This window comes from Prunus avium, chromosome 8 (genome assembly GCF_965620075.1).
Source record: "Prunus avium chromosome 8, drPruAviu1.hap1.1, whole genome shotgun sequence".
NCBI classification, from domain to species: Eukaryota; Viridiplantae; Streptophyta; class Magnoliopsida; order Rosales; family Rosaceae; genus Prunus; species Prunus avium.
The window spans coordinates 31,438,590-31,464,732 of record NC_142291.1 but is presented as its reverse complement, the minus strand read 5'-3'; the positions used below and the strand labels follow the sequence as shown (position 1 = coordinate 31,464,732).

The following is a 26,143-nucleotide window of genomic DNA, read 5'->3' as shown; positions in this document are numbered from 1 at the left end:
CCTTTTTATTTATTTTTTATTTAATGTTGTTTTGAGTTTGTATTTTCTTGGATCTGGAAGTTATACTATCGATTTTTTTCTTTTATTTCAAATTGGCATTTTCTTTGGATAACTACAATATTTTTTCTCTTGTAATAATCTTTTTTTATTATATATAAATATTGTATGATAAAAAAAGATAGATTTTCTTCTTACATGAAAACAATGAATTTTATCTGATAAAGAAAGAAAATGAAAAAAATAAAAAGAAACTGAAAAAAAAAGACACTGAAAAAAGAGAATTTTTTAAAATATAAGATTTTCGAGTCCAGTCCCAAAAAGGATGGCATCAAACATGAGAAATGAATCTTCAATTTCCATCCTTTGAGAAATGACATGAGAAGTAATTTCTCCTCAAATCCATTCGATGACCAAACGGGACCCAATTGTAGCAAGTACAAGACGAGGTCTTGGCACTTGGGCTTGTCCTCAATCCCACCCATCTTTGAAGAATTCAAATCGAATGAAGTCATCACCGACTTAGTCCTCTTGGGCTATGGGGAAATTTAATTAAGAAACCAAACAAATTCAATGATTCTATAATATAAGATATTTACCGATTTTACTATTGAGTTGTGTTTGCATGCAATATGTAGCGTTAGGTAAGATATTTTTGTGTTTGCATGCAATATGTAGCGTTTGGTTGAAGCCTTTTTCGAAGTGTTCCAAATCAAACACGGGAGGGTTTTAAATAATATATCAAGAGATGGAACCAATGGATCATTTCCGACCGATCCCTTAAACCATGGAAACTCTTCATAAAAGACAACTCAAATTGTACCTAAAGATGTCAGTACTCAGTAGTAATATTCAACACGTACAAGTTGTTGACCCAAAAAACTACACGTAAAAGTAAGTCGCATTTTGGAAAAGGTCATAATTTGACCTACAGAATTAGCATGGATGATCCAGTCAATGATAAATATCTGTTTTCGGCAGCACAGAAAAGGTAGAAATAATGTTTTTACAAATCCCATTTTCAAAAAGATAAATTCACAAACCAATTAACAATTAATATTTTCTACAGCAATTAATTAAAATACGAACAATCGTATTTTTTGTCATGAGGTGTGTCATTTGGTGATCTCGTGACAACTAGTGGCAAATCCAGCAAATTTTAGTGTGGAAAAGTTGTGCTTCTTGTTTTTATAGTTGTAAATGTCAACTGGTAGTAAAATCAACGGAGTGAGTTTCACATTTTATACTTGTTTGAAATCCAAATGAGTCATATGTGGAAAGAAATAATAAAAGATTATAAGAAAAAGTGTAGTTTTGCCCCTTGAATTATGACACATTTTGAACTTACCCCCTGAATTATTCCATCTGTGGATTTAGCATTTGAACTCATTAACAATAGCCAATGTGTCAAACAAAGAAGGACAAAAATTCAATTATGCTTAGCCTCCTCTTGATCAGCAAACTCTTCCCCAACAAATGCTTTCCTCAGCAAACTTTTGCTCAACAAACAAGTGCTCAGCAAACTTTTGCGCAACAAACTCTTGCTCAGCTGCTTCTTGTTCATCCACCACATAATAGGAATATGTTGAAGTGAGTCTCCTAATTAATCAAGGAGATTTATTTCCTTGATTAATTAAGAGATTTGCTTTCTTATTTTATATAGTTGTCAAATCATTGTATAATTAAGAGATATTTTCCTAATCCTTTATTGTATCTAATTCTTTGTAAAGCACTCATGTAAACTCTTATATATACCTTCTTATGGAGAAGAATAAAACCTAACCTAACATATTCAAACCAAATATCATATTTTAGCATGGTATCAGAGCCAGGTTCTCTTGTAACCTGTGCTTGTGTTCTTCTCTGCAATTTAAGGATATGTTTCTCTTTCTTATAGCATATCTCTCTCAAATGTGTTGCTTGCCCCATTACCTTGACGTATTTCCATGAAGAAATTGCTTGTTTCTTGACTCCGACGACCCCTTCTCTTCAAGGGGAAAGGTGGAGTGAAGAGAAGTTGTGTCTGTGTGAATTAGTTGAAGTTCATATGGAAGAATTTGTCATTGTAGTTTTCCATTGCTGTTGTTGTCTTTGCCTTATCTCAAATTTCTCATATTCAAATCCAAAACCCTAAATCAAATTCCTCATATTTTTCCCCAAATCCAAATCCCTCAAATCTAAAGTCCTCAAATCCTCCTATCAAAATCCCTAAATACATACCCTCAAATCTTATACACATACCTCTCAAATCCAATTCCCACATCAAATTCCTCAAATCAAATTCCTCTAATCAAAATCCCTCACATTCTCATATCACATTTTACTTCCGCTACGATGTCATGAAACCCTATGATTCTCCCCCTTATTGCAGACTCACAGAAGCATGAGGTCAATCCTGCCGACCCGGCTACCCAGACTTGTGCTTCTATCAACACCACTAAAGGTTCTATTTTTCATACGTCCTCTAAAAAATCCGCATGGATTATCGACTCGGGTGCTACGAATCACATGACATTTGATCCTGACTAACTTATTAATCGCAAATCATCCACTCCGTCGGTGGTGTCTAATGCTAATGGTACCCCTCCCCTATGGATCAGAAGACTCTTGACAGAATTGGGCTTCAAGCTAGAAAAGCCAATGGAGTTGCATTGTGGCAACAAGTCAGCCATTGATATTGCCCATAATCCAGTTCAACATGATCGAACCAAACATGTTGAGGTGGATAGACATTTTATCAAAGAAAAAATTGAGAAGAACATCATCCACCTACCATTCGTAAAATCAGAAGATCAACTGGCAGATATCTTAACCAAAGGTGTTTGTGGCAGAGTATTTCATGACTCACTTACCAAGTTGGGCATTTGTGATGTATATGCACCAACTTGAGGAGGAGTGTTGAAGTGAGTCTCCTAATTAATCAAGGAGATTTATTTCCTTGATTAATTAAGGGATTTGCTTTCCTATTTTATATAGTTGTCAAATCATTGTATAATTAGGAGATACTTTCCTAATCCTTTACTGTATCTAATTCTTTGTAAAGCACTCATGTAAACTCTTATATATACCTCCTTATGGAGAAGAATAAAACCTAACCTAACATATTCAAACCAAATATCATATTTTAGCAGAATATCCACCAACCAATCCTCTATAAAATTCTTGTCTGCATAAATAGTCTTTTGTACCAAAGAGGCTTGACACTCACCAAAAGGCCTAGCTGATGCTTTCTAAGATAGGTATACGACAAATAGATGCTTCCCTAAATTGAGGAAAATGAATAAAAAATCTTATCTTTAAAATAACAATGAAAGAAAATCAAATAAAAACCAACGAAAAAAAAAAGAAAAATTAAGTTTGGGGGGAGTAGAAATCGGGATAGAGGGGGAGAGAGAGAGTTTAATTTTAATTTTTTAGTTTTATAATTTTGTATTCATGTTTTAATCAAATTTTATACAAAAATATCATTTTGCCCCTGCATTTAACAAAAAAAAGTTAACAAAATTGATGGTAGGACCATTTGTCCTAATGAAAGTGAAGTTAAAGGACCACGGGAACCATTTTGGAAATTGAGGTACTCAAATGCAAATCGGGTCTAAGTTCAAGGGCTAATAAAACAATTAACCCTTTTTAAAAAATACAAACGATAATATAAACTACTCTAAATTAATCTAATTTATGAGAAAGATATTCGAACTTGGGTGCAAGGAGACGAACTCACTGTCAAGGCCGGTTCTGACTTTTGAGTGGCCCAAGGGCATGAATTAAGATGAGGCCCTTTTCCTTTTTTTATTTTTTATTTTTTATAATCATAGTTTAGCAAAAAAGAAATTTTTTGATGCACGTGTATATATTTTCTTTTTGGTTTAATTATGGTAATTATATTAAACTAAAATAACAAAAGAACATGAATCATAAAACATAAATAAATAAATAAAACCATGAAAGTCATCAAACTAGAAGTACTAAACATTTTCTTGAAGAAAGTGTTCGATTAATTGGGTATTTGTTGTTTCAAAATAAAAAAAATATTTTATTAATGTTCAATTATAAATGTGTGAGTCCTTGTATTGTTAAATATTTAAAGTGATTTTTATTTGGGTCATTGTGTTATTAAATTCTAAGAAATCCATTTAATATGGGCATGAACAATTAACCCATATGTATTTTATATAGATATAAAAAATTTGGGGCCCTCTTCATGCAAAGCTTTAGAATGTCGCTCTTGAGTCCAGACTCAAGGCTGACCATACTTACTGCCCTGATCAACTGGCCAAATTAACCAACGTAAAAAAAAAAGAAGATTAAATTGAGTTGAGAGAGCTGAACCTGAATGTTCTCAAAATAATAATTATTCTCATTAATACAAAACATAACACACATAAGTAGCTATAGTAGCATACATACGTACACAATTTATTTGAGTTATAGGATTTTAAATTAAGTAACGCCAAATATTCAAGCTTCTTATTGAATAATATACAAAGTGGTTGTCAATTGAAAGTTGTTCTAAGCAACAGACGTGATCTTGCTAATCTCGTCCAGAAAATCTTCAAGACTCCGGTCGGAGGAGCCGCCCTCCGCCACCGCCTCCTCCGCCGCCTTCTTCCACTTCAAAGCGTTTTGCCTCAATTCTACTGCCTTATCTCCCACGGTTGCCTCCAACAAGCACTTCTCAACCTCCGCCCTCATGACCAACCTATTCTCAGCCATGCCCCGACTGAGTCTAAGCCCCACACCAAACACATCCACCAAGAACTTGGCATTGGTGACTTGGTCCCCCCATTGAGGAAAAGTCACAACTGGCACACCAGAAGTGAGGGCTTCAACCGAAGAGTTCCAGCCACAATGAGTCAAAAAACATGCAACAGACGTGTGCCCTAGAACTTGCTCTTGTGGGCTCCATTGGACCAATTTTCCCTTGTCCCCAACCTCTTCCAAAAACCCCTGTGGCAGAACATGTTTCTCTAACCCAAAACCATATACTTTGGCAGGTGGCTTGAGGACCCATAAAAATGAGACCCCGGAGCTCAAAAGTCCATGAGCAATCTCGTCAACTTGCTCTTGTTTTAAGTGGACAATGCTACCAAAAGAAATGTAGACGACGGAGGCTGGGGGCTTTGAGTCAAGCCAGTCAAGGCAGTCGTCGGCTTTCATCAAGTCTCCTCGGATGCTTGTTTCTGGAGCTTTGGGGTTCTTGAACAAAGGGCCAACAGGCTTCACTATGCAGACTTGGGACATGTGTTCGACGATTTCGGGCTCCAGCTCTTGGAATGTGTCCATTAATACATAAAATGATTTTGATAGCTTCTTGAATTGGCCTAAGATTGCCCTTCCCAAAACCTGAAATCAAACATATTATTTATAAGGTTACTATTATTTTTATTTTTATTATATTTTTATCGATTCCACATTCGTCTATAAGATTTGAGCTCAAATTTCCTTCCAGAAAAGTAAACACTCAATGCCGTGCTGCCAAACAATCATATACCCATTTTTAGCAATAAAACTATAAATAAACCCTATACCATTTAATTTCTATAAACAAACCCCAAAAAAACCCAAAAAATTACAGCTGGTCCTATTGAATTTAATTTTGATTATTAAATTACTTTGATGCCATATTGAGTGTTTTGGGCTTTTTTTATGAGGTTTTGGAGTTGGGGTTTGTTTTAAGTAGCTTTACACCCCCGAAAATACACCTTCTCACTATGGATGCTCTTAGAAACAAAAAAGTTTCAAATTGGACTGAAACATGAACAAACAAAATATAAAATTTTCACATAGTTGTGATCCAAAATTTCGGAATTTGATTTGGTATGCAGAGAAATAGTTCTACTGACCTGAAATGGATCAGAGGGGTGCAAGAAGCTAGGAACCTCATCATGCTTCAAAACAGGCATACCAGGCAGCTGAACATCTATATTTGGCTCGGCTTCCGTAGGAAACGACACCGTCTTGTTGTTGTAGTGGTAATAAGCCGAGAACACAGCACAGGACTGAATCCAGAGCGTGGCCTGAGGGATCCCAAGTTCAACGGCGACATCACAAACCCAAGGAATGAAGGGGTTGTTGACAACGCATAGTAGTCCAAGTCGGCTTGTTTTGGGTCGTCTTCTGGAAGCCCATCTTGGAAAAACTCAAACCTGATAAAACCAGCGCCAACTGGTTTGGCTTCCTCACTGATGCCATTGTTGGCTTTTCTCATCTCTTTGCCATAGTTTTCAGTGGTGGAAAAACTTACCAACATGCCCTTGGCAGCCAAGCGCTTGCCTAGCCTGAGCATGGGGTTTATGTGTCCTTGTGCTGGAAAACACACCAGAAATATATGAGTGGAAGGAGTTTCAGATCCCATAGTTTTTTTGGGTGCAATATTTCCCACTTGATGTTGTTGTTTTGGTTGTGTTTGCAGATAATGGCATGCATAAATGAAGGGGGTTTATATAGCAAAGCTTAGGCACGCCAACAATCTAACCATATAAAACGTATTTGACCACACCTTTTGGAGTGAACAGACATTTCTTAATTCCATTGTTATTTCAAAGTGAGAATTTCTTCAATCCAACAATACATAGGACACAAAAGAAAACAAAAGAATAAGGTCATGACATATCCCATGGATGTTATATATATATTTTGCTGTGTTTGTTTCAATGGGTGGCAGTCGCGGCAAACAAATATTCCATGCAAAATATACAAACTTTGATGTCTAAGAGGAATAAAGCGAAACATGCAGGCAAAATCAAATCATTAATAAATTATTTTTCTCGCCACATTAATTATAGACGTATGCTTACCATCACTTTTAAATTATTAATAAATCATCATACTTTGATCATATAGACACGTGTCAAATGTTGAAAAGTTTGTAAATCATTCCACTCTTAGGGGTCTAATAGTAGTAGTAAATTAAACTCTTCAAATTAAAGTTTGTTGACCTATGTGGCAATTTGAAAATATTTATTTGCTACTTGAATAATTTTTGCTCTAATAGACTATTCAATTCGATTAATGCAATATCATCGCCTTGCTTTTAGGGGTGGGCATCAATCCGGCCGATCCGGTTACACCGGCCGAACCGATTATATTGGTTTGGTTTGGTTTGGGTTTGACCAAAGAAAAAGTCAACAGTTTCAAAAACCGATCCGAACCGGTTTGGTTTGGTTCGGCTGCGGTTTGAGCATTTTGTAAACTGTCCTAAACCGAACCGGACTGATTAAAAATAAATTTATTATTTGTTAAATATATTTTACATGTGGCAAGACTTGAGTGGTTATTTGTAATTGTTATCATGCACCATACCGCACATGATTGGACTCCAAAAGCCAAAACTAAAACTCACGGATCTGTTTCTCTCTATCTCTCCCTCACATTTCTCTCAGCCTTTCCTTCGTTTCCTAACCCTAGCCGCACACAACACAACACTCACTACTCTCATCTCATCGCATCATTCATCTCCATCTTCATCACCTTTGGCAGACAATGTCATCACCTTTGGCCTCTTCGTCGTCTCCCCAGTGTAACCTCTCTCTCTCTCTCTCTCTCTCTGTATACTTGATGGTTTTATAAATATGGGTCTTCTTCATTTCATCTTTTTTCTAGTAGGTTCTGCGATGGTGATGATGATGTGTGGGTCTTCATTTCGTCTTTTCTCTCTCTCTCTCTCTGTGTAAATTAATGGGTCTTCAATTAGATTGGGAGAGGTTCTTCATTTCGTCTTTTTTCTAGTGGGTTATGCGATGGTGATGGTGATGATGATGTGTGGGTCTTCATTTCGTCTTTTCTCTCTCTCTATAAATTAATGGGTCTTCAATTAGATTGGGAGAGGGATATGTGGGTGTTGCTTCAGTTTTTCTACAGGTAGCAGAATTCAAGGAATCTTCTAAACGTGGATCTTTCACAGCTCTTTCAAGTTCCCTTGGACATATACTCATGCAGCTTCATACAGGTTTGTGAAAGCAGTAATGCTGCACAAATTTATTTTTGGTGCAATAATATTACTTTTAATTGTTCGAGTTTGTTTTGGTTATCTTGATGTTGCAATAATTTTATGATGTATCTGGTGTAGGTATTTTATACTTAATTCAACGTGAAAGTCATGGTAGATTGATGGCATCCTTGTTCAAGATTCTCATACACCGTATGAATTCTCCTCCCCAAAATATCTTATTGTTAAGGATTGTTCTTTTCTTTCTGGTTTTGTTTTAATGTGATTTAGTATTTACTCCATTGTATACTTTTCATAATTCAATTCTGAAATTGGGCACAAGTGATATGGCTTACAGCTTTAAGTGCTTTGATATTACCTGTTTCTATCCTTGCTATTATGCAGAACAGTATAAGGCAGTAATAACCATATTATTGTGCTTTTTGGTATTCTTTTTTTTCGATCTTACATTTGGATTTCAGTGAACACCTTGTACTTTGTATGTACGTTTTTACTTTCTATTAGTGTCAATTAAGGTATTTTTCTCATAAAAAAAAAACTGTTCCTGTCTTTGTAGTTGCTCACAAAAATGGATGAATTTGAGTCAGACTCGAAGGTGGTGGTTGTTGCTGCAATCTGAAGAGAGTGCATCTACAGGAATCTGAAGAGGGTGCAGCATTAGAGTCTAAGAAAATGAGCCATAACACTCGCATGGCTCTGATAAAGTTCTTACAGAAAAAACGATACGGCAGCCATTGATGCTTATTTTTGGTTTGATTTGTATTAATCAATTGGCAGCCATTGAAGCTTATTTCTATTTGTATGCAAATGTGGGAATGTATGTTGAACTTTGTTTTACTGGAAATTTGGTTAACTTTCATGTTACTTTAGTTTACTGGAAATTTGGTTAACTTTCATGTTAACTTTGTTACTTTGGCAGCATTTGCATGTTACTGGAAGACATGTTGTTTTATGCCTAAATCGGCCGAACCAAACCGCACCAAACCGGTTATGAATGGTTTGGTTTGGTTTGGTTTTCATTTTGATTTTAAGTGAAACCGAACCACACCGGACCGTGAAAATTTAATTGGTTCGGCCGTGGTTTGAGGGTCAAACCGGACCAAACCGGACCGTGCCCACGCCTACTTGCTTTATCTGTTGTAACTGCCTTTTATTTTGACTTTCTTGGGACTCTTGTCCAAGAGGTTTTTCACTGTTGTAACATTTTTATTTCCTCATTTTATAAAAAAAAGTGTTGATAACATTAACCAATTAAGTGAAACAGTGCTGGTCTCAAGTAGCCTGTTGGATTTGTGGTCCAAGCCAAAACCCGTCAGGTCTCTGGTTCGAGACTAAAAGGTGAAACAGTGCTGGTCTCAAGCAGAGAGAAAGACGAAGAGAGAGGAGGTTAAAAAACAAATAAGTGAAACAGTGAAATTAACTTCAATTAATTAGATGGAACAGTGAAACTAATATCACAAAAAGGAGAAACACTTCCTTGGCATGGGGATGTCAGTGTCAGCCGTCGACGTTAGTTGGCAGAAAATCTCCACAATACCCTACCACCCATTCCAACGTCTTCTCTTCTAACCAAAAACACACGTGCTTTCTCCTTTTTTTTTGTTACGTATGAAAATTGATTTTTTGTTGTTGATAGTTCTCCCTCAACTGAAGCAGGCAATGTTAGGTATGAAAAATGATTTCTTTTGTTGATATTTCTCCCTCAACTGAAGCAGCCATTGCCATGTTGGTTTCTTTGTTTTGTTTGTTTTTTTTTTCCTGATTTTAAAGACTTTTAAAAAATAAAAATAAAATTGTTGCATTCTTTTAAGGTTTCGAATTTCTCACAAAGCACAATGTATTCTTCAAGGTTGAATTTTCTTCAAGTGCAATGTAATTATTTCAAATCATCCAAAATCAATTTAAACACGTTTGAGTGCAAGTTGGAAGAGGAATTTGGATTCTAGTCAATTCTGATATTCAAAGATTATAATTTTGGCGCTCATTCAAAGATTATAATTGAAACACGTGTCCATAACTTTTTAGCCAAGTTTGGCCACAACCTTTCCCCTTCCCATCTTTGAGAGCATGCTCTTCCTTTATTTGTTCCAACTGCTTTTTATTTTGACTTTCTTGGGATCTCTTGTCCAGGAGGTTTTTTGTTGTTGTAACTCTTTTATTTCCTTATTAAAAAAAAGTGTCGGTAACATTAATCTATTAGGTCAAACTATAACATTAATAAATTAAATGTAAGAGCACTTTCAGCGGTAAGCTTAGTCCAAAGGGCTCCTAGCTCCCAAAACCTATTCCATCACTGAAATCCTATCTTGGCAAGAGGTGGGCTCCATCGAGTCAGGGTGAGCTAAAGGCAAGCTAACGTTAGTGTGGCGTCAGCAGCCAATTTAAATACTAAAAGAATTGAAAAAAAAAAGAGGAAAAAAAAAACCAAAAAATTTAGATTTTTTTTTCTATAAATACCTAGCCATGTTCTTCACTTCCCGCACCAAAACTCCATACAAATTCCTCTCCTCATATCTCATGTGAATAGTGGTTGCCCTTGGGTTGCCATGGCAATAGGTGGGAATGCATCAAAAAAATTGCTAGGGCAGACACTATTCACATGATCAGTAACTGCCCCTTGCCTCCCCTTGATTTTTGCCATGACACACGGGTGGAAGTGCTCTAACAGTGAAACTTCGCCACAAATATCATATAAAGACGCCCTCAATAAGTGTCAATAACATTAATCACTTAGGGCCCGTTTAGTTCAAAGGTTTAGGAGTTTGGAAATAAGTTTTTTATTTTGGGGTTAATTCTGATTTAGTACCTTGAACTCTTACCATTATGGCACATTTTCCCCTCCACTCTCAATTTAACGATTACATACCTTAAGCTTTTCAATTTTTTGCAATTTGGTTCTAGCGTTAACTTTGACATCAAAATTTCCATTAATTGCTTGTGTGGTCGACATGAGTCTCACCTATTCACTTATTTCGTTGTCAGTTGAAGAGTATTTTTGGGTAATTGGTGTCTTCCCGCCCATGAAGAACACATTACAAGCATTAATACCAAACCATTTTTTTTAAAACAAAATACCCTTCAACTGACATTGAAAGAAGTGAATAGGTGAGACCCAAGCTTGTCACGCAAGCAATTAACATAAATTTTGATGATGAAGTTAACGCCGGAACCATATTACACAAAATTGAAAAGCTTAAGGTATGTAATTATTAAAATTGAGAGTGTTGATGCAAACGTGCCTTAAAGGTAAGAGTTCGTGACACTAAATTAAAATTAATCTCTTTTTTTTTTTTTTCGTATGAGGAAATAAGTTTGAAATTGCATTCCCACCGAGCCATTAGGTGAAACAATGAAACTAACATTAATCAATTACGTGAAACAGTGAAACTTCATGATATATCAGAAAAAGACGCCCTCAATAAGGAAAATTTCTTATTTCTTGTAAACGTGACCTAACTTGGGAGTCCGGCTCGCTCTCCGTGGCATTTCTCCAAGTTCTTGGCTCACTCACTGGGTTCTTGTTTTCATTAGCATATTCAATTATGAAATGGTCCAATCAAATTCCAAGTGAAAAAAAAAGATATTTAGTCATATACCCATTCTTAGCATTAATAATATAAATAAACCCTACATAATTTAATTTCCATAAACAAATCCAAAAAAAAAAACCCAAAATATGATAGTTGGCCATATTGAATTTAATTTTGATTATTAAATTACTTTGATGCCCTATTGAGTGTTTTGGGTTTTTTTTATGAGGTTTTGGAGTTGGATTTGTTTTATGAAATCAATGGCAGTTTTGTAATTTAAAAGAAGTTAAATGCCTTTTTGTTATGTTGTAAATGGGTTTTGGGTGTGTTTCTAAAGTCCATTTCATATATGGTTTTTTTTTATAATTTGAGCTGCTATATTGAGTATAATAGTGAATCTCCACAAAAAAAAAAACCATCCTTGAATTTAGCAGCTTTAGCTTCAGCACATAAAGCTCAAGGGCAGATTTTCTTTTCGGCTAGCCCACCACAACACAAGTTTCTCATATCATCTCTTCTTATAACACGTAACCCAGCCATGCAGTTTGAAGCCTGCCAAGCCCCATCGAAATTAATCTTAATAAACCCAGAGATGGGAGGTGTCCAACCAACATTTTCCCTGTGGAGGTCTTGGTTTCGCGGGCCGTAGGAACAGGAGAGATGGCTCGGAATTCTAGAGCTACCTCAGTTGCCACATTTAGGACCCTAAATGGGATTTAGATTCCTACCTTCAAAGATAAACTTGCAGCGCGATTTCTAGATTTCCCAGATGAGGAAACAGACCATAGACACAAACCAAGCAGTAGAAATGATTTGTTAACAGGGCTAACATGGCTAATTGGGAGAGTAGTAGAAATTCCTGGGAAGTGGGAATTGGTAGAGCCGACAAGAGGGAGGAGAGAAAGGGGAGAGAGAGACAGAGACAGATAACAGGGCTAACGTTAGTTTCAGAAAAAAATAAAACTAAAATTTATTTTAATTTTGATATGTTATATTTAAGTTGTTAGATTATTGCAAGGGTCCATATGAAGCGAAATGCAGAGAAATGTGTGAATTCTAGATGCATATGCTAGATAATAGGATGATATATACTCGAGAACATGCACATCTTGCCAAAGATAGTGTAATTGAGAGAGTTGAGAATGTGTAATATGAGAGGTTTTGCAGAGAATTCAAATCTGGTTTTTCTCATTACTCATTTGGAATATATATCTACAAGTATAGACAGATAGCTATAGATAGCTATCCGTTGGTTACAATCCCCAATTCACAATAAATTACAATCTCCAAAGCATGAATTATGTTTCCATGTTTCCAGCACTTTGTGTTCCCCTAAAACATGGAAGTGGTAGACAAGCTTTTCCATGTTTCCAGCTTGTCTCAAGTCATTGTCAACACTCCCCCTCAAGTTGGTGCAAAGATATCACGCATGCCCAACTTGTCAAGTGAGTCATAAAAGACTTTACTTGATACGGCCTTCGTCAGAATGTCAGCAAGTTGGTTTTCGGAGTTTACAAATGGAAACCTAATTATACCACTTTCTAGTTTCTCTTTGATGAAGTGTCGGCCGACTTCCACATGTTTGGTACGGTCGTGTTGTACTGGGTTATGTGCTATCTTGATAGCAGCTTTATTGTCACAATGCAAGTTTGTAGCTTTCAATGGTTTAACTCCAAGATCCTTCAGTAATCTCCGTAACCAGAGCAATTCACACACTCCTTGAGCCATTCCCCTAAACTCTGCTTCAGCACTTGATCTAGCCACAACTCTTTGCTTCTTACTCCTCCAAGTGACTAAGTTGCCACCCACAAATGTAAAATATCCAGAAGTAGAACGTCTATCTATGATGGATCCTGCCCAATCAGCATCTGTGTATCCTTCCAGATCCATGTGAGTATGTTTGGAGAACATCAATCCTTTTGCAGGGGTAGTCTTCAAGTACCTCATAATTCATATTACTCCATTCATGTGTGCCTCACTTGGTTGATGCATAAACTGACTTACTGTACTCACTGCATAAGCTATGTCGGGGCGTGTGTGTGATAGGTAGATCAGTCGCCCAACTAATCTTTGATACCTTTCTTTATCAGTGGGTACTTGATCTAGATACATCCCTAACTTGTGGTTCTGCTCAATAGGTGTGTCAGTTGGTTTGCAATCCAGCATTCCAGTTTCTGTTAACAAATCTAGCACATATTTTCGTTGAGATAGAAATAGTTTTGAATGTTTTGTTAAGAGTTTGTATTTTCCTGAAATTTTGCTTGTAAAATTACAATGTAAATTACTTTGGTTTAAATAGAAGTTTTATGTTTAATTCTCATGTTTCTTGCTATTTAAATTTTAAACTTTAGTTTTTCTTTTACCTCACACTCTCAATAATTAAGTAAATAAATTGGGGTGTGACAAGTTGGTATCAGAGCATTAGGTATACAATCCTACAAAATATAAGTTATCATTTAAGTTATTTTTAGTTTAGAAATTAAGATTTAGAAGTATAATTTTTTTTTTTTGAGTTTTGTATTTTAGATACTAATATTTTGGTCATGACAGATTCTATGGAATCAATAGAAAGTGACGATACTTTTGGAGGTTTCCATGTATGCTCAGAAGGACTGTTACCATTAAACATAGAAAACTATAACAACAACCTGAGACATGGCTCAAAATTTTGTATGAAAGAAAAGATAAAGAGTACTGCCATAAGGAGACATCATTACCCTCTCCCAATGCAGCGACAAGTAGCAATGCATAGTATTTGGTCAAGGAGAGAATTCTGGGATGGTGCCTATGAGAACATACAGAATGACAATATTTATAATGCTGCAATAGTAGAACTTTGAGAGGAAAGTGGTAATCAGTGGCCACCACGTAATTACCAACCACAACGGATCCCAAACCCTCCAAGTGATAATGAAGATTTTGCTCAGGAACCTACTCATGAGCCTACTTGGGAGCCTACTGAGTCAATCGGATCAGTCACTAGGCCTATAGAGGTTCAGTCACCATCCGAAGTGATTTTTATCAGTTCGGATGAAGAAAACTAGTACTGAAGAAGGAGAGTTGTATAAATGTTTATAGTCGCAGAAATAAAACCACCAAGTTATGTAAGATAAGTTTAAGTTTTTGTAAAATTGTGTGTACTTTTGTAAAATTTTGTGAAATATAATAAATGAGTGTTTTGTTTATTCTTTCTCCTAAATTTATATTTTACTATTTCATAATATTGTTTTTAGATAATTTTCTTTTTATTTATTTAAGATGGCTGAATCTGGAAATGAGTTCAATGGAAATGCTGGAGTAATCTTAGCAATTCAGGATATGGCTTCAGCAATTAGAGAAAATAGTAATCAAGATCGTCATCATGAAATTGAAGAAGATCGAGTTATGAGGATCCAAGGACAATTTCGTAAGACGAAACCAATGATATTTAAAGGTGAACCAAATCCTATGGCAGCTGAAGAATGGTTGAGGCAAATCAAGAGAAAGATGGATAATCAAAGAATTCCTGAAGACATTAGAGTTGTTATTGCTTGTACCTATCTGGAAGGACAAGCATATCTTTGGTGGGAATCAATTCTGAGTATGCCTAATACTGAAATTACAACTTGGGAGGAATTCGAAAGTATTTTCTTGGAAAAATATTTTCCAAGCACTATGAAAGCGATGAAAGCAAGGGAGTTTGTTAACCTTGTCCAAGGCAACTTAACTGTTGATCAATATCAATCTAAGTTTGAAGAACTCATGCGTTTTGCACCATATATGATCCCTGATGATGCAACAAAAGCAAAACGATTTGAAGAGGGATTAAGACCGTCAATTTTGGAAAAGGTTGACATTTTGAAGTTAAGCAAGTATGCTGATGTGGTTGATAGAGCACATATCGCAGAGCAAAGACCTGAAACTAAGAGGACTTGGGATTCAAGTAGTGGACAAATAAATAAACGGACAAGATTTAATACTCCTCAGTATCAATCACAAGAAAAGTTCAGACCACCACTATGTTATTACTGCAAACAAGTGGGACATGTAAAGAGATTTTGTCCACAATTACAAAGGTATCAAGGACCTCAAGTACAGCAGACTTTATATCGTCCTCCACATGTACCTTTTCGTGCTCCACCACCACCTCAAAGTTATACTGCTTTTCAACCTCAGTCTAATTGGACAAGGCCAGTTACTAGCCAATCATCACAACGTCCAGGAGGACAATCTTCTCAAATTAGACCAAGGGCCCCTGCAGTTGAAAGGAAATCTGGACAATTCACACAAGGAAGGGTTTACGTTATGGGAAATGTGACAGATCAAACTGAGCCTAAGACAATAGAAGGTATGTTTTTGGTATTCAACTCTTGGGCTAGAGTGTTATTTGATTGTGGAGCTACACACTCTTTTATATCCACATCTTTTGCATCAATGCTTGAGTTAGAATATGAAAATATGAAACCTTCTTTGTTAATTGGATCTCCTTTTGGTGGTAGTCTAGAAGTTGATAAAGTATGTAAATCTTGCATGATAGAGATGTCGGGCCATAGAATTGTTGTTGATTTGATGGTATTGGAAATGTTGGAATATGATATTATTTTAGGAATGGACTGGCTTACACATTACCAAGTTACAATTGACTGTGGTAAAAAGAGAATTACCATCAATACTCCCAAGTAGGCGTGGGCACGGTCCGGTTTGGTCCGGTTTCACCCTCAAACCACAGCTGAACCAATTAAACTTTCACAGTCCGGTTTGGTTCGGTTTGAGCTAAAATCAAAATCAAAACCAAACCAAACCAAACCATTCATATCCGGTTTGGTGCGGTTTGGTTCGGCCGGTTTAGGCATAAAAATAAAACATCATTTTCTTCATGTCACCGAACATGTTCATTCTCAAGTTCCCTAATATCAAACACAAAACATTCACTAATCATACAACCCAAAGAGGTAAAGAAAAAACAGACGAAAAAAAAGTACCTGCAAGCAATAATAATTATTATAGAACATGATTCTCAAAGAAATACAAGCCTATTGTACTTAATTATATAGTTATTACAAATCATGATTTAAAAAACAGTGATAATCCTTCCAAATAGCAGCCCCATCAAATTCAACACAACATTCTGCACATCAAAACAGTTAAATAAAACTTTTCTCCCTCTCTGCTGATATTCTCATTCTGCACATAAAAACAACAATAATGGGTTTCATAAGAATATTGTATAGCGCTCTGTAATGTAATCGCATCATTCACACAGCAAATCCAACATGCTAAATCACCATTTTTTTATACTAGAAACATTCAGCTCTAGGAATGAAAATTGAAGCAAACCAACAACACATTACTAGTCTAGCAACAGAAACATAGAGCAGCTTACTCATTTTATCTCCTTGTGGAACGTAGAGATGAATCTGAGCCCTACCCCTTTTTTTCCCTTGAATTGACAAACCAACAAAAGAAGTCTCCAGCCAACCAAAAAAACAAACCAGCGAAAAGAAAAAAAAAAGGGAAAAAAAAAGAAGTAAAGCCAATAGAAAAAAAACGCAGCCAACTAAACCTGAAGAAGAGAACTCCTCCACGCAGCCAAGCCAACAAAAGGGAAGTCAAGGAAAAAAAGGGGAAGCAAAAGTACCCCATCTTCTCTTTTAACTTTCTGGAAATCCCATCCACCCACCCCATTGCACCCACACATCACCATCGCAGAATCCACCTCTCTCCCTCTCCCAACCATTTTCTTCATCACAGCACAGTTAGCACCCAAACAAATCTTGATAAGCTAATCTAATAACCCACTAATTTCACCAGAAAAAAAGATAAAATGAAGACCCATATGTATCTAAATCATCAAAAGCCATGAGATATATGAACCCAAATCAGAAAGTTGAGCAAGAAAACCATCAAATCTACACACAGAGAGAGAGAGAGAGAGAGAGAGAGAGAGAGAGAGAGAGAGAGAGAGAGAGAGAGAGAGAGAGAGAGAGAGAGAGAGAGAGAGAGAGAGAGAGATTACAGTGGGGAGACGAAGAGGCCAAAGGTGATGAAAATGGAGATGAATGATGCGATGACATGAGAGTAGTGAGTGTTGTGTGCGGCTAGGGTTAGGAAACGGAGGAGAGGCTGAGAGAAATGTGAGGGAGAGGTAGAGAGTGACTAGATCCGTGAGTTTTAGTTTTGGATGAGTTTTTCAGGCTTTTGGAGTCCAATCATGTGCGGAATGGTGCATGATAACACTTACAAAATAACCACTCAAGCCTTGCCACATGTAAAATATATTTAACAAATAATAAATTTATTTCTAATCAGTCCGGTTCGGTTTAGGACAGTTTACAAAGTTCTCAAACCGCAGCCGAACCAAACCAAACCGGTTCGGATCGGTTTTTGAAACTGTTGACTTTTTCTTTGGTCAAAACCAAACCAAACCAAACCAATATAATCGGTTCGGCCGGTGTAACCGGATCGGCCGGATTGATGCCCACCCCTACTCCCAAGGAAGAAACCTTTAGTTTCTTTGTGAAAAAGGAAATCCAGACATATGGTGTTGGAGATTATAAATATTTGAGCCAGATAGCTAGAATCGGAACTGAAGAAATAGAAAAATCTCCAATACAACTTATTCCTATAGTAAAGGAATTTAGCGATGTTTTTCCAGAAGATTTGCATGGCTTACCTCTAGAGCGTGAAGTAGAGTTTGCTATAGAAGTATACCCAGGTACAACACCTATTTCTATACCTCCTCATCGCATGGCCCCAGCTGAACTGAAAGAACTTAAGGTACAACTCCAAGAATTACACGCAAAAGGATATATCCGTCCTAGTACTTCACCATGGGGTGCACCTGCTCTCTTTGTGAAAAAGAAAGATCTAACTCTTCGAATGTGTATCGATTATCGTCAATTAAATAGGATCACAATAAAGAACAAATATCCTTTGCCTAGAATTGACGATTTATTCGATCAATTAAGAGGTTCTCATTTCTTTTCAAAGATTGATCTTCGATCTGGTTACCACCAACTTCGAGTCAAAGCTGAAGATATACCCAAAACAGCTTTTCGGACCCGATATGGGCATTATGAATTTGTAGTCATGCCTTTTGGATTGACAAATGCACCAGTAGCATTTATGGATATGATGAACCGAATTTTCCAACCATATTTAGATCAGTTTGTCATCGTATTCATTGATGATATACTTATATATTCCAAATCGCAAGAAGAACATGAGGAACATTTGCAAATTGTTTTACAAACATTAAGAGAAAATCAACTGTATGCAAAGTTGAGCAAGTGTGAATTCTGGTTGAGACAAGTAAGATTTTTAAGGACATGTAATTTCCAATGAAGGTATTTCAGTTGATTCTTCCAAGGTAGAGGTAGTATTGAATTGGCGTCAACCAAAGAATATCTCGGAGATATGTAGTTTCCTTGGATTAGCTGGTTATTATAGGAGGTTTATAAAAGATTTTTCTCGGATAGCTGCACCAATGACCAAGCTGACCCAAAAGGGAGTGAAATTCATATGGACCCAAGAATGTGAAAAGTCATTCAAAGAATTGAAAACTCGATTGACTACCGCACCAATACTGATTATTCCTGAACGGGACATAGGGTATGTGGTTTACACTGATGCATCTAAACAAGGGTTAGGATGTGTTTTGATGCAATCTGACAGAGTAGTAGCTTATGCTTCTCGTCAATTGAAGAATCATGAAAGAAATTATCCAACACATGATTTGGAGTTAGCAGCAATTGTACATGCTTTAAAAACTTGGCGACATTATTTGTATGGTGAAAGATTTGAGCTTTACTCTGATCATAAAAGTTTGAAGTATCTTTTCACTCAGAAAGAGCTTAACCTGAGACAAAGACGTTGGATGGAATACTTAGAAGATTACGATTTTGGTCTACGTTATCATCCTGGAAAGGCTAATATAGTGGCAGATGCTCTAAGTAGAAATACACATGGATTTGTAGCAGGACTTCAAATTCAGAAATGGAAGATGATGAGTTGTATTCAAGATTATGATTTACATGTGAACGTACATGAGTATGGTGCTTATCTTTATAACTTGGTAACAAGACCAACTTTGCTAGGAAAAGTTGTTGAAAAACAACAAGAGGATGACACTTGTAAATCAATTCAAGGGCAAATTTTGGATGGAAATAAAACAGAAGGTTGGACCTTTCATGAAGAAAATGGTTTAAGGTATTTAGGTAAATTATATATACCTGAAATTCCAGAATTAAGGAATGAAATTCTTCATGAAGCTCATTACTCATCATACACTATTCATCCAGGAAGTACAAAAATGTATCAGGATTTACGTCGTCAGTTTTGGTGGAATGGTATGAAGAGAGATGTAGCGAATTTTGTATCAAAATGTCTGACTTGTCAACAAGTGAAAGCTGAACATCAAAAACCTGCTGGCCCTCTTCAGCCTTTACCTGTTGCGCAATGGAAATGGGATCACATCACAATGGATTTCGTAACAGGTTTACCACGATCACCAAGAGGTAAAGATGCAATATGGGTTATTGTAGATCGTTTAACCAAGTCTGCGCATTTTCTATCAGTTAAAAGGATAGATTCCACAGAAACTCTTGGGAAATTATATATTCAAGAGATAGTGAGATTACATGGAATTCCTATTTCTATTGTTTCTGATAGAGATTCAAAGTTTACTTCTCAGTTTTAGGGAACTTTGCAAAAGCATTGGGAAGCCAATTGAATTTTAGTAGTGCATTTCATCCCCAAACTGATGGACAATCAGAAAGGACTATCCAGATCTTAAAAGATATGCTAAGAGCTTGTGTTTTGGATTTTCATGGAACTTGGGAAGATCATCTTGCTTGAGCAGAATTTTCTTATAACAACAGTTTCCAATCCAGTATCGGAATGGCACCATATGAAGCACTATATGGTAGACCATGTACATCACCTATATGTTGGGCAGAAGCGAGTGAAACTGTTTTATTAGGACCTGATCTGGTACAAGAAACAACAGAGAAGATCAAAACTATTAAACAACGCTTGCTTACAGCTCAATGTCGGCAGAAGAATTATGCTGATAGAAGAACAAGGCCATTGAAGTTTAATATTGGAGATCATGTATTCCTTAAAGTTTCACCTCGAAAAGGAGTTAAAAGGTTTGGAAAGTCTGGAAAATTAGCCCCACGATTTATTGGACCTTTTGAAATACTACAACGGATTGGGGAAGTAGCTTACAAGTTAGCACTACCACCTCAACTTTCGAATGTTCATAATGTGTTTCACGTCTCTATGCTTCGAAAATATGAACCAGATCCAACACATGTTTTAGATTGGGGAGAACTAAACATTGATGAGCAATTATCTTTTGAGGAAAGACCAATACGGATATTAGATCATAAAGAACAAGTGTTGCGGACGAAGACTATTCCACTGGTCAAAATTCATTGGTTACAGGGGGATACAGAAGAGGCGACATGAGAATTAGAAACTGAGATGAAAGAAAAATATCCAGAACTCTTTCTTTGATTCGGGTAAGTTTCAAAATTTCGAGGACGAAATTTCTTTTAAGGAGGATAGATTGTGAAACCCCATATTTTTAATATTTCATAAATTAAATAATTGCAATTATTAATCTCCAAAAACTATATAATTAATAATATATATATATATATATATATATTAATTGTATAGTAAGTTACGTAAAGATAGCTATTAACTAATAGGCCATCAAATGTTATTGCATGGTTTTATTCATTTCAGCACTATTTATCATTATTATATATATATATGTATATATATATACTTACTTTACAAAAACTATTAGAAAAACATATATGCTTACTAAGCATTGTTGAAAACTAACGTGTTGCATGGTGGTGTCCTTAAAATCCATTAAAGCTTGAGGTGTAATAATGATAATTATTCCTATATATAAAAACTTGTTAGGAGAGTGCTCACAAAGCACTCTACCAAGCCAACGCAAAAGGCTTTGGGAGTCTAGGAACTTGTAGAATGATTAAGTGGCACAATATTAAGTTTCTTCTAACCGACTCTAGCATAATATAAATAGGTCTACTCAATAGTTCATTGATCATAGGTACTTCAAGTGTGTTAGTCTCCTAAAAATCCTAGACGGAAGAAAGAAAGAGTGAAGTGAGGTGAGATTTTGGAGAAGTTCAAAGTATTTGAGCTTACAACTGGAAGTTATACAATAGCTTTGGATTTGAGGTAGGGGTTCTTTCTTGGGGAGGTTTTGCATAAATTGATTTAATTAAATATTGTGAACATTGTATTATGCTTGGTAATATTGTGTGATTATTATCCTTGATATTGGGTGTTTACATGATTGTCAATTATCATTATAATTTGATTAATATTGACATGTTCATATGTTGTCAGTAGTGTTTGGAATTTTTGGGTTGATAAATAAATTATGGGAATGAGGATAATGGGAAGAATCTTTTGTGTAGTTGAGTCTAACCATTGTAGGGACCAAGTTCAGGCGAGCCCGTGTGCACAGTAGATTAGGAAATCGGCGGTATAATTGTCGATTGGATGATTTGGGCTTGGAGATCAATGGTATGGACAAGATGACTAGCAAAAGGGGAATTACGGGATGATTGAAATGGGTGTTAGTTTATATAATGGGGCATTCGAAATCACAGTGGTAAAATGCATGGTATGGGACATGCAGATTTGCTTGCCCTATTATATAGATTAACGGGTTGGGTAGAATTGAAGTTCCTTCATACATTGCATAAATTGTACATTAAAAATCTCACTAATCATATAGGGCCCCTACTGAGCATGTAATGCTCACCCCTTAATGAATTTATTGCAGGTTTTGAATCTGAAGTTTAGTTGTGACAAGGAAACAAGAAGAATGAGTTGCGGATAGTTTTGAATGTTTTGTTAAGAGTCTGTATTTTCCTGAAATTTTGCTTGTAAAATTACAATGTAAATTACTTTGGTTTAAATAGAAGTTTTATGTTTAATTCTCATGTTTCTTGCTATTTAAATTTTACACTTTAGTTTTTCTTTTACCTCACACTCTCAATAATTAAGTAAATAAATTGGGGTGTGACAGGTTTCCACGAAAATTGAAGATGAAGCCTGAAGTAATTGACGGGGGGGAAGAGTTGGATGTGGCAGCACCGCGTTGCTTTTGTGGGAAGATAGCTCACTTACAAACTTCGTGGACTGAGGCCAATCCACTTCGAAGATTCCATGTTTGTCCAAACTCATCAGGGGTAAGTTTTGTTGTTCAAAGTTTGTGAATTGGGTTAAAATTATGTATTAATTTCTATTAATGGTTGATGCAGAGGAGGAAAAAAGGATGTGGGTTTTTTGTTTGGGTGGATGTTGAATTTCCACCTAGAGAGAAGGCTCTGGTGAGTTGGCTACTTAGATGATTGAAGGAACTTGAAAAGGACGTTGGGCGTCGTCAATCAAGAGAAAGGAAGTTAATGGGTTGGCTTATTCTTTCCTGGGGTTTAGTAATGTTGTTATTCTTTTGGCAATTTCTGTAAAAGTTCCCAAAAAATGTGGGCATTCCAATAGAGGAATTAGGTAGATTTTAGAAGTCTGTATTTTGTAAGTGTATGTAAAATATCATGTATTGGTACGTATGTAATGATGAAGGAACATGGTTTGATTTTGCAACCAGAGGAAGGTCTGGATTGGTACTTATGTAATGAATGTGGTTTTTGAAAACAATATGGTACTTATCAGTTTTTGGATTTTTGTACTTATTCTGTAATGGTAGAGTATACAAATCAACTTATGTAATGAATACCTGGAAACAGTTCATAAAATTGAGCTAAATTGCAACAAGTTGGAAACAATTTATAACACTTAGGCCATCCTTACAATTTATAACATCCATCAACTCCTCACAGTTTATAACATTAGTTTCAATGTGGACCTAAGATCAAAATGAATACCAGTACTTCATACTATTGAAAGGTGTGTCCTTAACAGTTGGACTTGCAAAATAATAGTTCAATCAAAAGCCCCACTTGAAAGGGTTGTCCTTAACACTTGTGCTTAACAGTTGGACTTACAACATAACAGTGCAATGAAAAGGTCTTCATAAGAGGCATTTTAACAAAACATAGAAGCTCTCAAAAAATCAGAATCTCCAAGGCTGATAACCATCCAACAAATCCTTCCGATTGGTAAATTTCTTCCTCTTGGCAGGAGATTTGAACTTCTTATTGGTAAATTTAATCCTCTTTGCTGGAGACTTGAACTTCTTTTTTTTTGGCAGTTTCAGAAGATGGGGTAGTTTCAGAAGCTTGGGTAGTTTCAGCAGCTTGGGCAGTTTCAGAAGCTTGGGCAGCTTCATAAGGTTGGGCAGTTTCAGAAGCTTTTGGAGTTTGAGAAGATTGGGCAGTTTGAGAACACTGGCCAGTTTCCAACCTTCTTCTGACCTAAAAATTGAAGCACAAGGCAATATACATCAACTACATCCCATAACTCTTCCTCTAAAAGCGTATAAAAGGAAAGTCACTTACAGGTTGCTTGGATGTTGATTGTCTTGTAACCCTTTTGGTTGATGTCGTGTCAATTGGTTTCCTCACCTTTGGTTTAGATGAGACCTAACATAAGAAGAGAATCACCTGAAAATAAATAATAAAGATCTAAAACAAATATGCATTGCCAATGTTTTTTGGGAAGAGACAAACCTGACAGCTAGTGCCTTCTATTGCCTTAGGGTAGCTCCTCCTATTATGGCCTCCTTATCTACAAAGTGAACACTTGGTTTCCAAGTTATACCTCTGCAACTTGGTGGCTGTAGGATTAGATTTGCGTGGTTGTTCACCTGCTAACCTCATCCTCTTCTTCCTTGGCCTCCCAGGTTGTTTGTGATAAAGTGGTGGCATCAAAGGAGGCCTATCAGACTTAGGCCACAAGTCTTCACTTGTCATTGGGTGAACCATTGGACTGTAAGCTCTCAAAAAGGCTTCCTTCTTGTAACAAGAATCAACATAAGCAATATGATCCCCATTTAATTGCCTAATAGCAGCATAAGTGATCGGTTCATAATTGTATATCATTTTGTACCCTTCTAGCTTATGATTTGGTTATGTTTTTGAGTTAAACTTGTGTTTTTAATCCTTTTTGTGTTTATCTTTCAGTTAATTGACATTTAGGTAACAATGATGACTTTGGATAGGAAATGATGCAATCCATGCATGTTATGGGCTGATTGGCATATGAGGAATATGAGCTTAAAGACAAACTAATTTTGGCTACAGCCCATTTCCAGCCCAGTTTCGTAGGTCAACTTCTTGGCCTTGGATCAGCATTCTCTGGGGCTCGGATGAGGTGAAGATCTTCATGAAACTTGTTTCAATGGGTGTCTACTACAACATATCCAAATTTCAGCCCAATTGAACATATCTGGATTCCTTAGCCCGTCCAACACTGAACCATGCTCAGGAGGATTTGCAGCTGCCAGCTTTGAGCCTTGTCTCCTCCTTTAAGCCATGTGCCTCACCCATGCTGCAACTGACTTTGGATCCAACATAATGAGTGAAGTGGGGAGGCATTCCAGCAATGAAATTCTAAAGGAGCAAGTTGGTACATAATGGAGCTATTAAAGAGAAAGCATGTGCATGCATGTAAAGCATAAATGAAATGAAGTCAATTCCAGTCTCTGTTCGGCTGCCAACTTGCAAGGCCCAAAACGCACACTTATACTGCTCCGATGGGAATACTTTCTTCATAGAAGTTGTTCCAATGGGTGTCTAGTATAACATATCCAAATTTGAGCACCATTGGATACGTTTTGAAACCTATGCCCTTCCTACACCAAGTCTGGTTCAGAAGACTCGTTTTTGTTCAACAACCAAAAGAAGACCACATGGGTTGGCAGCAAAAGGCAGCCACAATTGATCACCTTTGATCCCATGTGAAGAAAGCTTGAGGTGCAGCAAAAGAAGTATGGGATGAGATTGATTCCAACCACACTAACATAGACAAGATGAAGTGTGAGTTATGGGTTGTATTAAAAGAGGAATTGTGGTGTTGGATTTCATCATGTTGTTCCTCCCTCTTAGCCCTATAAATAGAGAAGCCTTCAAGCTTCATAAATCACACCCCAAGGGGGGGAGCTCTCAAACACTTCTCTAGAGCTCCCTTTCCTTCTCTCCCTCAAATTCTCTTAGTTTCCTTTCAAGTTGTCAATTGTTGTAACAAAATGAGTTTACTAAATTTTCTTTCAAGTTTTCTTAGTTCCACTTTACTTTTATTGTAATGTACATTCTTTCTTAAGTATTTAAGTTTAATTAGTTTCCAAGTTTCAATTATGGTTTTTGTTCTTATTCATTATGCTTATAAGTTAATATGCTAGTTTGAATGATTGATCACCATTTAGGCTTGCATGTTAGCTATCTTGGTTTGAATTAAGAGTAGACACCATGCTTTAATTCGAATTGAACTATGGATAAGAAGAGTATGTATGGACATTCGACAACAGGGATTAGATACATGCTTGGTTGTTTAAATTGTTCTTCTATGCTTAATGGGTTCCTAATGCTTAGTTTTAGGTTAGACAACAAATGATCAAATTAGGGAATTAGGAACACAAGGTTATGACCAAACACCATGGCTTAATCATACTTTAGCTAGAATCAATCCGTTAATCTAATTGAACTTGGGAACTTATTTGCTTGAGTTATTTCCTTTTTAT

At 36.3% G+C, this 26,143-nt stretch overlaps 2 long non-coding RNA genes and 1 pseudogene across 4 annotated transcripts; 1 reads left to right on the top strand and 2 right to left on the bottom strand.

Annotated features, from left to right (window-relative positions):
* Window positions 1-4,495: 4,495 nt before the first annotated feature.
* On the bottom strand, window positions 4,496-6,357 carry LOC148292540 (putative UDP-glucose glucosyltransferase; annotated as a pseudogene). Its single transcript, XR_015826447.1, has 2 exons — window positions 5,841-6,357; window positions 4,496-5,340 (listed from the first exon to the last, which is right to left on the bottom strand). The product of XR_015826447.1 is annotated as a putative UDP-glucose glucosyltransferase (transcript).
* A 962-nt stretch (window positions 6,358-7,319) lies between these two features.
* On the top strand, window positions 7,320-8,743 carry LOC148292539 (uncharacterized). 2 transcript variants are annotated; one of them, XR_015826232.1, is made up of 4 exons: window positions 7,320-7,516; window positions 7,603-7,945; window positions 8,066-8,137; window positions 8,502-8,743. It is a non-coding gene; the product is annotated as an uncharacterized LOC148292539 (long non-coding RNA). The 2 variants fall into 2 exon arrangements; XR_015826231.1 differs by having other exon boundaries at window positions 7,321-7,516; window positions 7,600-7,945.
* Window positions 8,744-16,433: 7,690 nt separating this feature from the next.
* Window positions 16,434-17,820, bottom strand: LOC148292538 (uncharacterized). Its single transcript, XR_015826583.1, has 2 exons — window positions 17,471-17,820; window positions 16,434-16,638 (listed from the first exon to the last, which is right to left on the bottom strand). It is a non-coding gene; the product is annotated as an uncharacterized LOC148292538 (long non-coding RNA).
* Window positions 17,821-26,143: the final 8,323 nt, after the last annotated feature.